The following is a 12,535-nucleotide window of genomic DNA, read 5'->3' as shown; positions in this document are numbered from 1 at the left end:
CAATTTTTCTTCAAGCAAAGCATTAAAATTCTTTTGAGAAATCATAAATTCTTTCACACTACTCTCAAAATCAGAGGGCATCTTATTGAAATTACCATAAGAATTATTGTAGGAATTTCCATAATTATTAGAGGAATTACTAGGGAATGGTCTAGCATTAAAATTTCCTCTATAAGCATTGTTTCCAAAACTATTCCTACCAACAAAATTCACATCCATAGATTCATTATTATTCACAATCAAGGAAGACAAAGGCATATCATTAGGATCAAGAGGAGTATTTTTAGTAGCAAACATCTTCATAAGTTCATCCATCTTTCCACTCAAAACATTGATTTCTTCTATAGCATGCACTTTTTTACTAGAAGATCTTTCGGTGTGCCATTGAGAATAATTAGCCATAATATTATCAAGAAGTTTTGTAGCATATCCTAACGTGATTTCCATAAAGGTGGCTCCCGTGGTCGAATCTAAGAGATTTCTATAAGCAAAGTTCAAACCGGCATAAAAATTTTGTATGATCGTCCATAAATTCAAACCTTGAGTAGGGCAATTGCGAAGCATCAATTTCATTCTTTCCCAAGATTGGGTAACACGCTCATGATCAAGTTGTTTAAAATTCATAATATCGTTCCTAAGAGTGATAATATTAGCGGGAGGAAAATACTTAGAGATAAAAGCATCTTTGCACTTGTTCCAAGAATCAATACTATTTTTAGGCAAAGACGAGAACCAAACTTTAGCACGATCTCTAAGTCAAAATGGAAATAACTTCAATTTGACAATATTGTTATCCGTATCTTTCTTCTTTTGCATATCACACAAATCAACAAAATTGTTTAGATGAGTAGCGGCATCTTCACTAGGAAGGCCGGCGAATTGATCTTTCATAACAAGATTCAGCAAAGCAGCATTGATTTCACAAGACTCAACATCATTAAGAGGAGCAATTGGAGTACTAAGGAAATCATTATTATTGGTAATCGAGAAATCACACAATTTGGTATTATCTTGCGCCATGGCAACAAGTAATCCAACACACAAGCAAGCAGAAAAAAAGTCAAGCGAAAAAGAGAGGAGGAGAATGGGAAAGATAGGGCGAATAAAACGGCAAGGGTGGAGTGGGGGAGAGGAAAACGAGAGGCAAATGGCAAATAATGTAAATGCAAGGGAGATGGGTTTGTGATGGGTACTTGGTATGTCTTGACTTGAGCGAATACCTCCCCGGCAACGGAGCCAGAAATCCTTCTTGCTACGACTTGAGCTAGCGTTGGTTTTCCCCGAAGAAGAGAGGGTGATGCAGCAAGTGTAGCATAAGTATTTCCCTCAGTTTTGAGAACCAAGGTATCAATCCAGTAGGAGGATCCTCAAAAGTCCCACGCACCTACACAAACAAACTGAGAACTTGCAACCAACGCAATAAAGGGGTTGTCAAGCCCTTCACGGCCACTTGCGAAAGTGAGATCCGATAGAGATAGTAAGATAAGATAAATATATTTTTGGTATTTTATAATATAGATGCAAAAAGTAAAGATGCAAATAAAAGTAGATTGAAAGCAAATATGATAAGAGATAGACCCGGGGGCCATAGGTTTCACTAGAGGCTTCTCTCGAGATAGCATAAGTATTACGGTGGGTGAACAAATTACTGTCGAGCAATTGATAGAAAATCGCATAGTTATGAGATTATCTAGGCATGATCATGTATATAGGCATCATGTCCATAACAAGTAGACCGACTCCTGCCTGCATCTACTACTATTACTCCACACATCGACCAACTCCTGCCTGCATCTAGAGTATTAAGTTCATAAGAATAGAGCAACGCATTAAGAAAGATGACATGATGTAGAGGGATAAACTCATGCAATATGATATAAAACCCATCTTGTTATCCTCGATGGCAACAATACAATACGTGTCTTGCAACCCTTTCTGTCACTGGGTAAGAACACCACAAGATTGAACCCAAAGCTAAGCACTTCTCCCATGGCATGAAAGATCAATCTAGTAGGCCAAACCAAACTGATAATTCGAAGAGACTTGCAAAGATAACTCAATCATACATAAAAGAATTCAGAGAAGATTCAAATATTATTCATAGATAAACTTGATCATAAACCCACAATTCATCGGATCTCGACAAACACGCCGCAAAAAGAGATTACATCGAATAGATCTCCAAAAGAGAGGGGGAGAACATTGTATTGAGATCCAAAAAGTGAGAAGAATCCATCTAGCTAATAACTATGGACCCGTAGGTCTGTGGTAAACTACTCACGACTCATCGGAGGGGCAAGGATGTTGATGTAGAAGCCCTCCATGGTCGATTCCCCCTCCGGAAGAGTGCCGGCGAAGGCTCCAAGATGATATCTCGCGGATACAGAAGGTTATGGCGGTGGAAATTGTGTTTCGTGGTGCTCCTGGATGTTTTCGGGGTACGTAGGTATATATTGGAGGAACAAGTACGTCGCCAGCCACCCGAGGGGCCCACAAGACAGGGGGCGTGCCCTACAGGGGGGGTGGAAAAAGGTGGTGGTGTGCTGCGTCTTAGGAGTAGCGCAGGAGGAAAAATGCGCTAATGATAAGAGCGTAGCAGCAACGCTCTTTTCTCACACGCGCTACTGCTAAGCGGATTCAATCGTCTGGCCAATTTCAAAATTAGCAGCAGCGACCTGAGTAAAAAAGCGCGCTACTACTATTGCATTAGCAGTAGCGCGCATCATGACACCGCGCTGCTGCTAAACTTAGGTTGGTGGGTACTGTCGGTCGATTTTTGTAGCAGCACGGTTTAGGCCGGACGCGCTATTGCTAAATTTGTATCAGTAGCGAGTTTTCATTACCCGCGCTACTGCTAATTAGCAGTTGCGCTTCTTTTTGTGCCGCGCTGCTGCTAAGATTCTGTGTATAAGGTTTTCCCTAATAGTGTTTGGTTTCTTGCCAAACCATAGTTCATAAGGTGTGTCTCAACGGATTTTGATGGTGCCCTATTTAAAGTGAATGCAGCCGTCTCTAAAGCATAACCCCAAAATGATAGCGGTAAATCAGTAAGAGACATCATAGATCGCACCATATCCAATAAAGTACGGTTACGATGTTCGGATACACCATTACGCTGTGGTGTTCCAGGTGGCATGAGTTGCGAAACTATTCCACATTGTTTCAAATGAGGACCAAACTCGTAACTCAAATATTCACCTGTAACATCCAAAATTTTCAATTTCGAATGTTATACATAGATCATCATTGCATATCATATTTTATTGCTTTTTTGGTTCGATCCGAGAAATTCTAAGCAACTCAAGGACCCTCGGAGAGAGTTGGGGATTTCGTTATTTTCATATTTGAGTTTTCTCGAATTTTGAAAATAGGATCATTTGATTTTATTTATTTTATCTTCAATTATTTCGATTACAAAAAAATATGAGAGAGGGAATAAATGACTTTCCCAAAATAAAGAAATATTGAGGATTTTAAAAAATCAAATAAGCTTTATTTTTGGAGTTTTGCTATTTTATTTGAATTTAGGAAAAATTGCATGATTTTCAAAACTGCATTTTAGGGCCAACAAAATGTTCATCTTGTTCTAAATATTTTATTTAGACGGTGAAAATTTATTTTGGTATTTTTAGATTTTTATTTATTTTCCTAGATTTTTTTGCTGTTCGACGGAATTGTTCAAAAAAAACGCGCCCGCGCCCGGTTGGGCCGAAGCCCAGCCAGGCCGGCCCAACCCAGCGCCGCCGCCTCCCCTCACGCGCGCTGCTGTGCGCGACACGGACGCCGAGGAGAGTCCGAGCCGGACTCCTCCCCGGGCGCCCCCTCGCCCAAGCCAAACACCGCCGCCCCCCTATATAAATCGCCGCCGCCGCCCCCTTGGAGCCCAAGCCGCTGTCGCCAACCCCGCCGCCGCAAGCCGCAGCCGTCGCCGCCTTGCACCGCCGCCGCCATCTGCAGCCGCCCACCCTGCCGCCGCCAGAGCCGCCCACCCCGGCGCCCCACGCCACCCCGCCGGAGCCACCCGCCCTGCCGGAAAACCTCGCCGGAGGTACTGCCTGAGCCGCCGCCGACGACCGTTTTTTTAAGAAAAACCACTTTGGTTTATTTCTAAGAAAACCCTAGTTTTGTTTTTTTAAGATCGGTTTTACTTTTTAGGGTTTATTTTATTTAGCGAGCATTCGCCCGTTCGTTTGTTTTAACGAACGTTCTTCGTTGTTTAGTTTCAGATAACGAATGTTCGTTCGTTAATCTGTTCATCAGTTTTTCTTTTTATCGGATTATTCCGTGATTATTCTGATCGCGATTTTTGATCCAATTTTCGTTTCAGTTTTTCTCTTCGCTCGTTTAGAGGAATCAGGCGATTCAAGCGCCTAGAGTTTCGTCTCGAAACCCTCTTTCCGTTAAATCAACTCAAACAAGTTTTTGATTCTGTAAAATTTGACTTAGGTCCAGATTAGTAAACGAAGCTTGTTTCTTTCGCAGTTTGGTCTTCGTTGCTTCGTTCGATTTGATTCTTTTTGCCAACCGGAGTTCTTAAGTTGAACTTTCTGGTTAGATATCTTATTTGAGTTTTACCTGTGCATTAGATGAGTACTTATTGTATGCTTGTTTGTTTGCTTGTTTGCGATAGAGTACCCGGATTGCGCCGCTTGCTACTTCGAATCCCTAGGTTTCACGGATCATCAGCAAGGCAAGTAACACTTGGATCATACCTCTTTCATACCCAGTTTTTATACATTAGATCAATCCTCAAACAATTGCATGATTAGGATCTGATTAAATTGTGGGTTTTGGGGAGTAGATGAGGTAGTACCTATGTCTTGTTTATTATCAAACCCTCGGGAGTTACTTCTACGTTTGCTTATTATGCCATGCTATGCTAGTAGACGTGGATTGGGTGAGTGAATATCCATGACAGATGTGAGATTGTTAATTAATGGTTTATTTAAGGTGGCAACTTTAATACACATCTGGGTGGATTGAGGCACTTGGGTATTCCAGGATTGCCTGTTTGTTTTGGACCTCCACCCAGGCTCAAAGGGATCATAAGATTGTTCATGCTAGAAACTTCCGTGTGCAGCCACATGCTATTATGGGCTCTAGCATAGTTGATTAAGTCGTGCGAACTCTTACAGTGGTAGACTAGCAGATGTAGGGGATGTAGGTGGGACGGTCTACCCAATCATAAGGTGCTAGCACTTCTGAAAGACTATGTCTCGGTCATCCGTTTCTCAAACACCATGTAGTGCGAGAAAACAAACGGAGGCGATCGAGTCTTGTGGGGAAAAGTGCGCAACCTCTGCAGAGTGTATAAACTAATCATCATTAGCCGTGTCCCCGGTTATGGACATTTTTGAGTATCTAGTACTTGGATTATCATGTGAATCTCATCATGTTATTTTAATTAATGATGTTGGGTTTTTAATGATGATATTTAATTGGGATTGAGAATGCTGTCAACCATTCTCAATGTTTAACAACTACCATGATAGTTAAATAAAATTTATTCCTTTGTAGTAGGGAAAAATTGGCTTTATGCAAAACTGTAACCATAGAGCTTTCCACCAGCCATATTATGCATGTAGTATAGCCATGTCATTTCATTACTCTCTATGTGTTACATTGCCAGCATATTCCATGTGCTGACCCGTTTTCGGGCTACAACGTTCATGTTGCATACTTTTCAGACGACGAGTAAGACGCCTTAGGATCGTGGTCCTATACTCAGTGATGCCATTGGAGTTGATGGACTCACTTATATTATAAGCCTTCCGTTGTTATTGTTAGTAGATGGCCTTAAGCCATATTTATTGTCATAAGCTCTCTTTTGAGACATTCGATGTAATAAGTGTGTGATTGCCACTCTGTTATAAATCCTTCAAGTATTGTGCGTGTCAGCATTACTGATCTAGGGATGACACTGATGCACAGAGATCAGACTGTTTGAGGTCTGGTCGCTACAAGAGGTCTGGTCGCTACATCACCTCCACGATCAGATCGTAGAAACTTTGTTTTCTTGTTATGATGATTTTCCACTTCACTCTAAAATTCTTTGAACTTTTCAAACGTTTTAGACTTATGCTTCATTAAGTAGATATAACCATATCTACTCAAATCATATGTGAAGGTAAGAAAATAACAATACCTACCACGAGCCTCAACACTCATTGGACCGTATACATCGGTATGTATTATTTCCAATAAGTCAGTAGCTCATTCCATTGTTCTGGAGAACGAAGATTTAGTCATCTTGCCCATGAGGCATGGTTCGCAAGCACCAATTGATTCATATTCAAGTGATTCCAAAAGCCCATCAGCATGGAGTTTCTTCATGCGCTTTACACAGATATGACCTAAATGGCAGTGCCATAAATGACGGTTATCAACTTTGCATCTTTTGGCTTCAATATTATGAACATGTGTATCACTACGATCGAGATTCAACAAAAATATACCGCTCAGCAAGGGTGCATGACCATAAAAGATATTACTCATATAAATAGAACAACCATTGTTCTGTGATTTAAATGAATAACCGTCTCGCATCAAACAAGATCCAGATATAATGTTCATGCTTAACATTGGCTCCAAATAACAATTATTCAGGTCAAAAACTAATCCCAAAGGTAGATGTAGAGGTAGCGTGCCTACGGCGATCACATCGACCTTGGAACCACTTCCGACGTTCATCATCACCTTGTCCTTAGCCAATCTTCACTTAATTCGTAGCCCCTGTTTCGAGTTGCAAATATGAGCAACAGAACCAATATCAAATACCCAGGCGCTACTACGAGCATTAGTAAGGTACACATCAATAACATGTATATCAAATATACCTTTCACTTTGCCATCCTTCTTATCCGCCAAATACTTGGGGTAGTTCCGCTTCCAGTGACTAGTCCCTTTGAAGTAGAAGCACTCAGTTTCAGGCTTAGATCCAGACTTGGGTTTCTTCTTCTGAGCAGCAACTTTCTTGCTGTTCTTCTTGAAGTTCCCCTTCTTCCCTTTGCCTTTTTTCTTGAAACTAGTGGTCTTGTTAGACATCAACACTTGATGCTCCTTTTTGATTTCTACTTCCGCAACCTTTAGCATCGCGAAGAGCTAGGGAATTGTCTTGTTCACCCCTTGCATATTATAGTTCATCATGAAGCCTTTATAGCTTGGTGGCAGTGATTGAAGAACTCTGTCAATGACACTATCATCAGGAAGATTAACTCCCAGCTGAGTCAAGTGGTTATGATACCCAGACATTTTGAGTATATGTTCACTAATAGAACTATTCTCCTCCATCTTGCAGCTATAGAACTTGTTGGAGACTTCATATCTCTCAACTCGCGCATGTTCTTGAAATATTAACTTCAACTCTTGAAACATCTCATATGCTCCATGACGTTCAAAATGTCTTTGAAGTCCCGATTCTAAGTCGTAAAGCATGGCACACTGAACTATCGAGTAGTCATCAACACATGTCTGCCAGGCACTCACAATGTCTGCAGTTATTGGTGTGGGCGGTACACCTAGCAGTGCTTCCATGACGTAATTCTTCTGTGCAGCAATGAGGATAATCCTCAACTTACGGACCCAATCTATGTAATTGCTGAAGGAAATATACCCTAGAGGCAATAATAAAGTTATTATTTATTTCCTTAATTCATGATAAATGTTTGTTATTCATGCTAGAAGTGTATTAACCGGAAAGTTAGTACATGTGTGAATACATAGACAAAACCTATAGTCCCTAGTATGCCTCTACTTGACTAGCTCATTAATCAAAGATGGTTATGTTTCCTAACCATAGACATGTGTTGTCATTTGATGAATGGGATCACATCATTAGGAGAATGATGTGATGGACATGACCCATCCGTTAGCTTAGCATTATGATCGTGTTAGTTTCATAGCTACTGCTTTCTTCATGACTTATACAAGTTCCTCGGACTATGAGATTATGCAACTCCAGAATACTGGAGGAACACTTTGTGTGCTACCAAACATCACAACATAAAAGGGTGATTATAAAGGTGCTCTATAGGTGTCTCCGAAGGTGTTTGTTGGGTTGGCATCGATCAAGATTAGGATTTGTCACTCCATGTTTCGGAGGGCTATCTCTGGGCCCTCTCAGTAATACTCATCACTATAAGCCTTGCAAGCATTGTAACCAATGAGTTAGTTGTGGGATGAAGTATTACGAAATGAGTAAAGAGACTTGCCGGTAACGAGATTGAACTAGGTATTGAGATACCGACGATCGAATCTCGGGCAAGTAACATACCGATGACAAAGGGAACAACGTATGTTGTTATGCGGTTTGACCGATAAAGATATTCGTAGAATATGTAGGAACCAATATGAGCATCCAGGTTCCGCTATTGGTTATTGACCGGAGACGTGTCTCAGTCATGTCTACATAGTTCTCAAACCCATAGGATCCGCACGCTTAACGTTCGATGACGATTGGTATTTTGAGTTTATCTGTTTTGATGTACTGAAGGTAGTTCGGATTCCCGGATGTGATCACGAACATGACGAGGAGTCTCCAAGTGGTCGAGACATAAAGATTGATATATTGGACGGCTATATTCGGACGCTGGAAGTGTTCCTGGTGATTTCGGAGAAAACCAGAGTGCCGGAGGGGTTACCGGAACCCCTCGGGGAAGTAATCGGCCTTAGTGGGCCTTAGGGGAGAGAGAGGGAAGCAGCCCAGGAGGTGGTGCCCCCCCTAAGGGGAGTCCGAATTGGACTAGGGGAGGGGGGCACAGCCCCTCTTTCCCTCTTCCTCTCCCTCTCCTTCCTTCCCCCTTCCCCCTCCTAGCTGGACTAGGAAAGGGGGAGTCCTACTCCTACTAGGAGGAGGATTCCTCCCCTCCTTGGCGCGCCCAAGGGCCGGCAGGCCTCCCCCTTCCTCCTTTATATACGGGGGCAGGGGGCACCCTAGGACACACAAGTTGACATTGTTTAGCCGTGTGCGGTGCCCCCCTCCATAGTTACACACCTCGGTCATATCGTCGTAGTGCTTAGGCAAAGCCCTGCGCCGGTAACTTCATCATCACCTTCACCACACCATCGTTCTGATGAAACTCTCCCTCGGCCTCAACTGGATCAAGAGTACGAGGGACGTCCCCGGCCTGAATGTGCGCTGATCGCGGAGGTGTTGTACGTCCGGTGCTAAGATCGGTCGGATCATGAAGACCTACGACTACATCAACCGCAATGTCATAACGCTTTCGCTTTCGGTCTACACGGGTACGTGGACACACTCTCCCCTCTCGTTGCTATGCATCACTGATATGTCTCCATCGTATCTACTTTTCCAAACACTTTTGCCCTTGTTTTGGACTCTAACTTGCATGATTTGAATGGAACTAACCCGGACCGACACTGTTTTCAGCAGAACTGCCATGGTGTTATTTTTGTGCATAAATAAAAGTTCTCGGAATGACCTGAAAATCCACGGAGCAACTTTTCAGAATTAATAAAAAAATACTGGCGAAAGAATCAGCGTCAGGGGACCCACACCCTGTCCACGAGGGTGGGGGCGCGCCCCCTCCCCTAGGGCGCGCCCCCTTGCCTCATGGGCCCCCTGAACGTCCACTGACCTCAACTCGAACTCCATATATTTGCTTTCGCGGAGAAAAAAATCAGAGAGAAAGTTTCATCGCGTTTTACAATATGGAGTGGCCGCCAAGCCCTAATCTCTCTCGGGAGGGCTGATCTGGAGTCCGTTCGGGGCTCCGGAGAGGGGGGTTCGGCGCTGTCATCATCATCAACCATCGTCCATCACCAATTTCATGATGCTCACCGCCGTGCGTGAGTAATTCCATTGTAGGCTTGCTGGACAGTGATGGGTTGGATGAGATTTACCATGTAATCAAGTTAGTTTTGTTAGGGTTTGATCCCTAGTATCCACTATGTTCTATGATTGATGTTGCTATGACTTTGCTATGCTTAATGCTTGTCACTAGGGCCCGAGTGCCATGATTTCAGATCTGAACCTATTATGTTTTCATGAATATATGTGAGTTCTTGATCCTATCTTGCAAGTCTATAGTCGCCTAGTATGTGTTATGATCCGACAACCCCGAAGTGATAATAATCGGGATACTTCTCGGTGATGACCGTAGTTTGAGGAGTTCATGTATTCACTATGCGTTAATGCTTTGGTCCAGTACTCTATTAGAAGGAGGCCTTAATATCCCTTAGTTTCCATTAGGACCCCGCTGCCACGGGAGGGTAGGACAAAAGATGGCATGCAAGTTCTTTTCCATAAGCACGTATGACTATATTCGGAATACATGCCTACATTACATTGATGAACTGGAGCTAGTTCCATGTCACCCTATGTTATAACTATTACATGAGGAATCGCATCTGACATAATTATCCATCACTGATCCAATGCCTACGAGCTTTCCACATATTGCTCTTTGCTTAGTTACTTTACCGTCGCCACTATTACAATTACTACAAAACTACTACTGTTACTTTTGCCACTGTTACCGTTACTTCCATACTACTTTGCTACTAAATACTTTTCTGCAGATACTAAGTTATCCATGTGTGGTTGAATTGACAACTCAACTGCTAATACTTCAGAATATTCTTTGGCTCCCCTTGTGTCGAATCAATAAATTTGGGTTGAATACTCTACCCTCGAAAACTGTTGCGATCCCCTATACTTGTGGGTTATCAAGACTATTTTCTGGCGCCGTTGACAGGGAGCATAGCTCTATTCTTTGAGTCACTTGGGATTTATATCTGTTGGTCGCTATGAGGAACTTGAAAGACGAAAGAACTAAGATTTATCCCTCAACTACGAGGGGAGGTAAGGAACTGCCATCTAGCTCTGCACTAGATTATCCTTCTGTTATGAGTAAGCTTGCGACTCCTAAACCTGCTTCTGCTATTAATTCTGATATGTCGCATGTTATTGATGATGCCACTTCTACTATGCATGATGCTTATGATGAAACTACTTCTGTGCTTGATACTATTGTGCCATTAGGTGAATATCTTGCTGAACAACTTGCTAGGGCTAGAGAGAATGAAATTCTTGAAACCGATATTATTGAAGATAGTGATGATAAATGTTCTCCCCCTAAATACGAATTGGTTGTTGTTCTAGAGGGTTAAGTTATGGATGAAGAAACTGCTAGAGATTTTCTTGCTTGCAATTATAGATCTGATCTTAAGAAGTTATTAGCTAAATTTAAACAGAAAACTCTGAATGCTATAATGAAATATGACCCTACTTTTGCTACTTCACCTATCTTTGTTACTGATAAGGATTATGAATTATCTGTCGATCCTGAGATACTTACTTTGGTTGAATCTGATCCTTTTTATGGCTATGAATCTGAAATTGTTGTGGCACATCTTACTAAATTGAATGATATAGCCACCCTGTTCAGTGATGATGAGAAATCTTGCTACTATTATATCCTTAAGATATTTCCATTCGTATTAAAGGGTGATGCTAAAACTTGGTTTAATTCTCTGGATCCTGGTTGTCTGCGTAGTCCCCAGGATATGATTTATTACTGTTGTGCTAAATATTTCCCTGCTCATAAGAAACAAGCTGCCTTGAGTGAAATATATAATTTTGTGCAAATTGAAGAAGAGAGTCTCCCACAAGCTTGGGGAAGGCTTCTCCGATTACTTAATGCTTTGCCTGATCATCCTCTTAAGAAAAATGAAATACTTGATGTCTTTTATAATGGACTAACTGATGCTTCCAAGGATCACATGGATAGTTGTGTTGGTTCTGTTTTCAGGGAAAGAACAGTCGATCAAGCTGAATTGCTATTGAATAATATGTTGACTAATGAAAATAATTGGACTCTTCCTAAACCAACTCCTGAGCCAACTCCTAAACCAACTCCAAAGAAGAGGGGGGTTCTATTTCTCAGTCCTGAAGATATGCAAGAGGCAAAGAAATCTATGAAAGAAAAAGGTATTAAAGCTGAAGATGTTAAGAATTTACCGCCTATTGAAGAAATACATGGTCTTGATAACCCAACACAGGTAGTAAAGGTAAATTCTCTCTATAGATATGATAAAGTTGAAATCCCATCTACTAAGTTTGCTAGCCAATGCTTGGATGAATTTGATGACTTTATGGCTAGACAAGAAAATTTCAATGCTTATGTTGGTAGAGAATTAAAGAGTAATGCTTACATGATTGGACGCTTGAGTGATTATATGGCTAGAGTTAAAGGTGAACTTAAACTCATTAGTAAATATGCTTCTATGGTTACCACTCAAGCAGAACAAGTACTTAAAGCTCAAAGTGATTTGCTCGATGAATTAAATAATAAACATGATTTTGCTGTTAGAGTGGCTACTAGAACTGGTAAAATGACTCAGGAACCTTTGTATCCTGAAGGCCACCCTAAGAGAATTGAGCAAGATTCTCAGAGAAATAATTTAGATGCACCTAGTCCTTCTAAAAAGAAGAAAAAGAAAAATGATAGGACTTTGCATGCTTCTAGTGAACCTGTTGTAGACACACCTGAGAATCCCAATGATATTTCTATTT

Source organism: Triticum dicoccoides, chromosome 3B, assembly GCF_002162155.2.
Source record: "Triticum dicoccoides isolate Atlit2015 ecotype Zavitan chromosome 3B, WEW_v2.0, whole genome shotgun sequence".
In the NCBI taxonomy this organism is placed as follows: Eukaryota; Viridiplantae; Streptophyta; class Magnoliopsida; order Poales; family Poaceae; genus Triticum; species Triticum dicoccoides.
Note: the sequence above shows the minus strand (reverse complement) of the source record.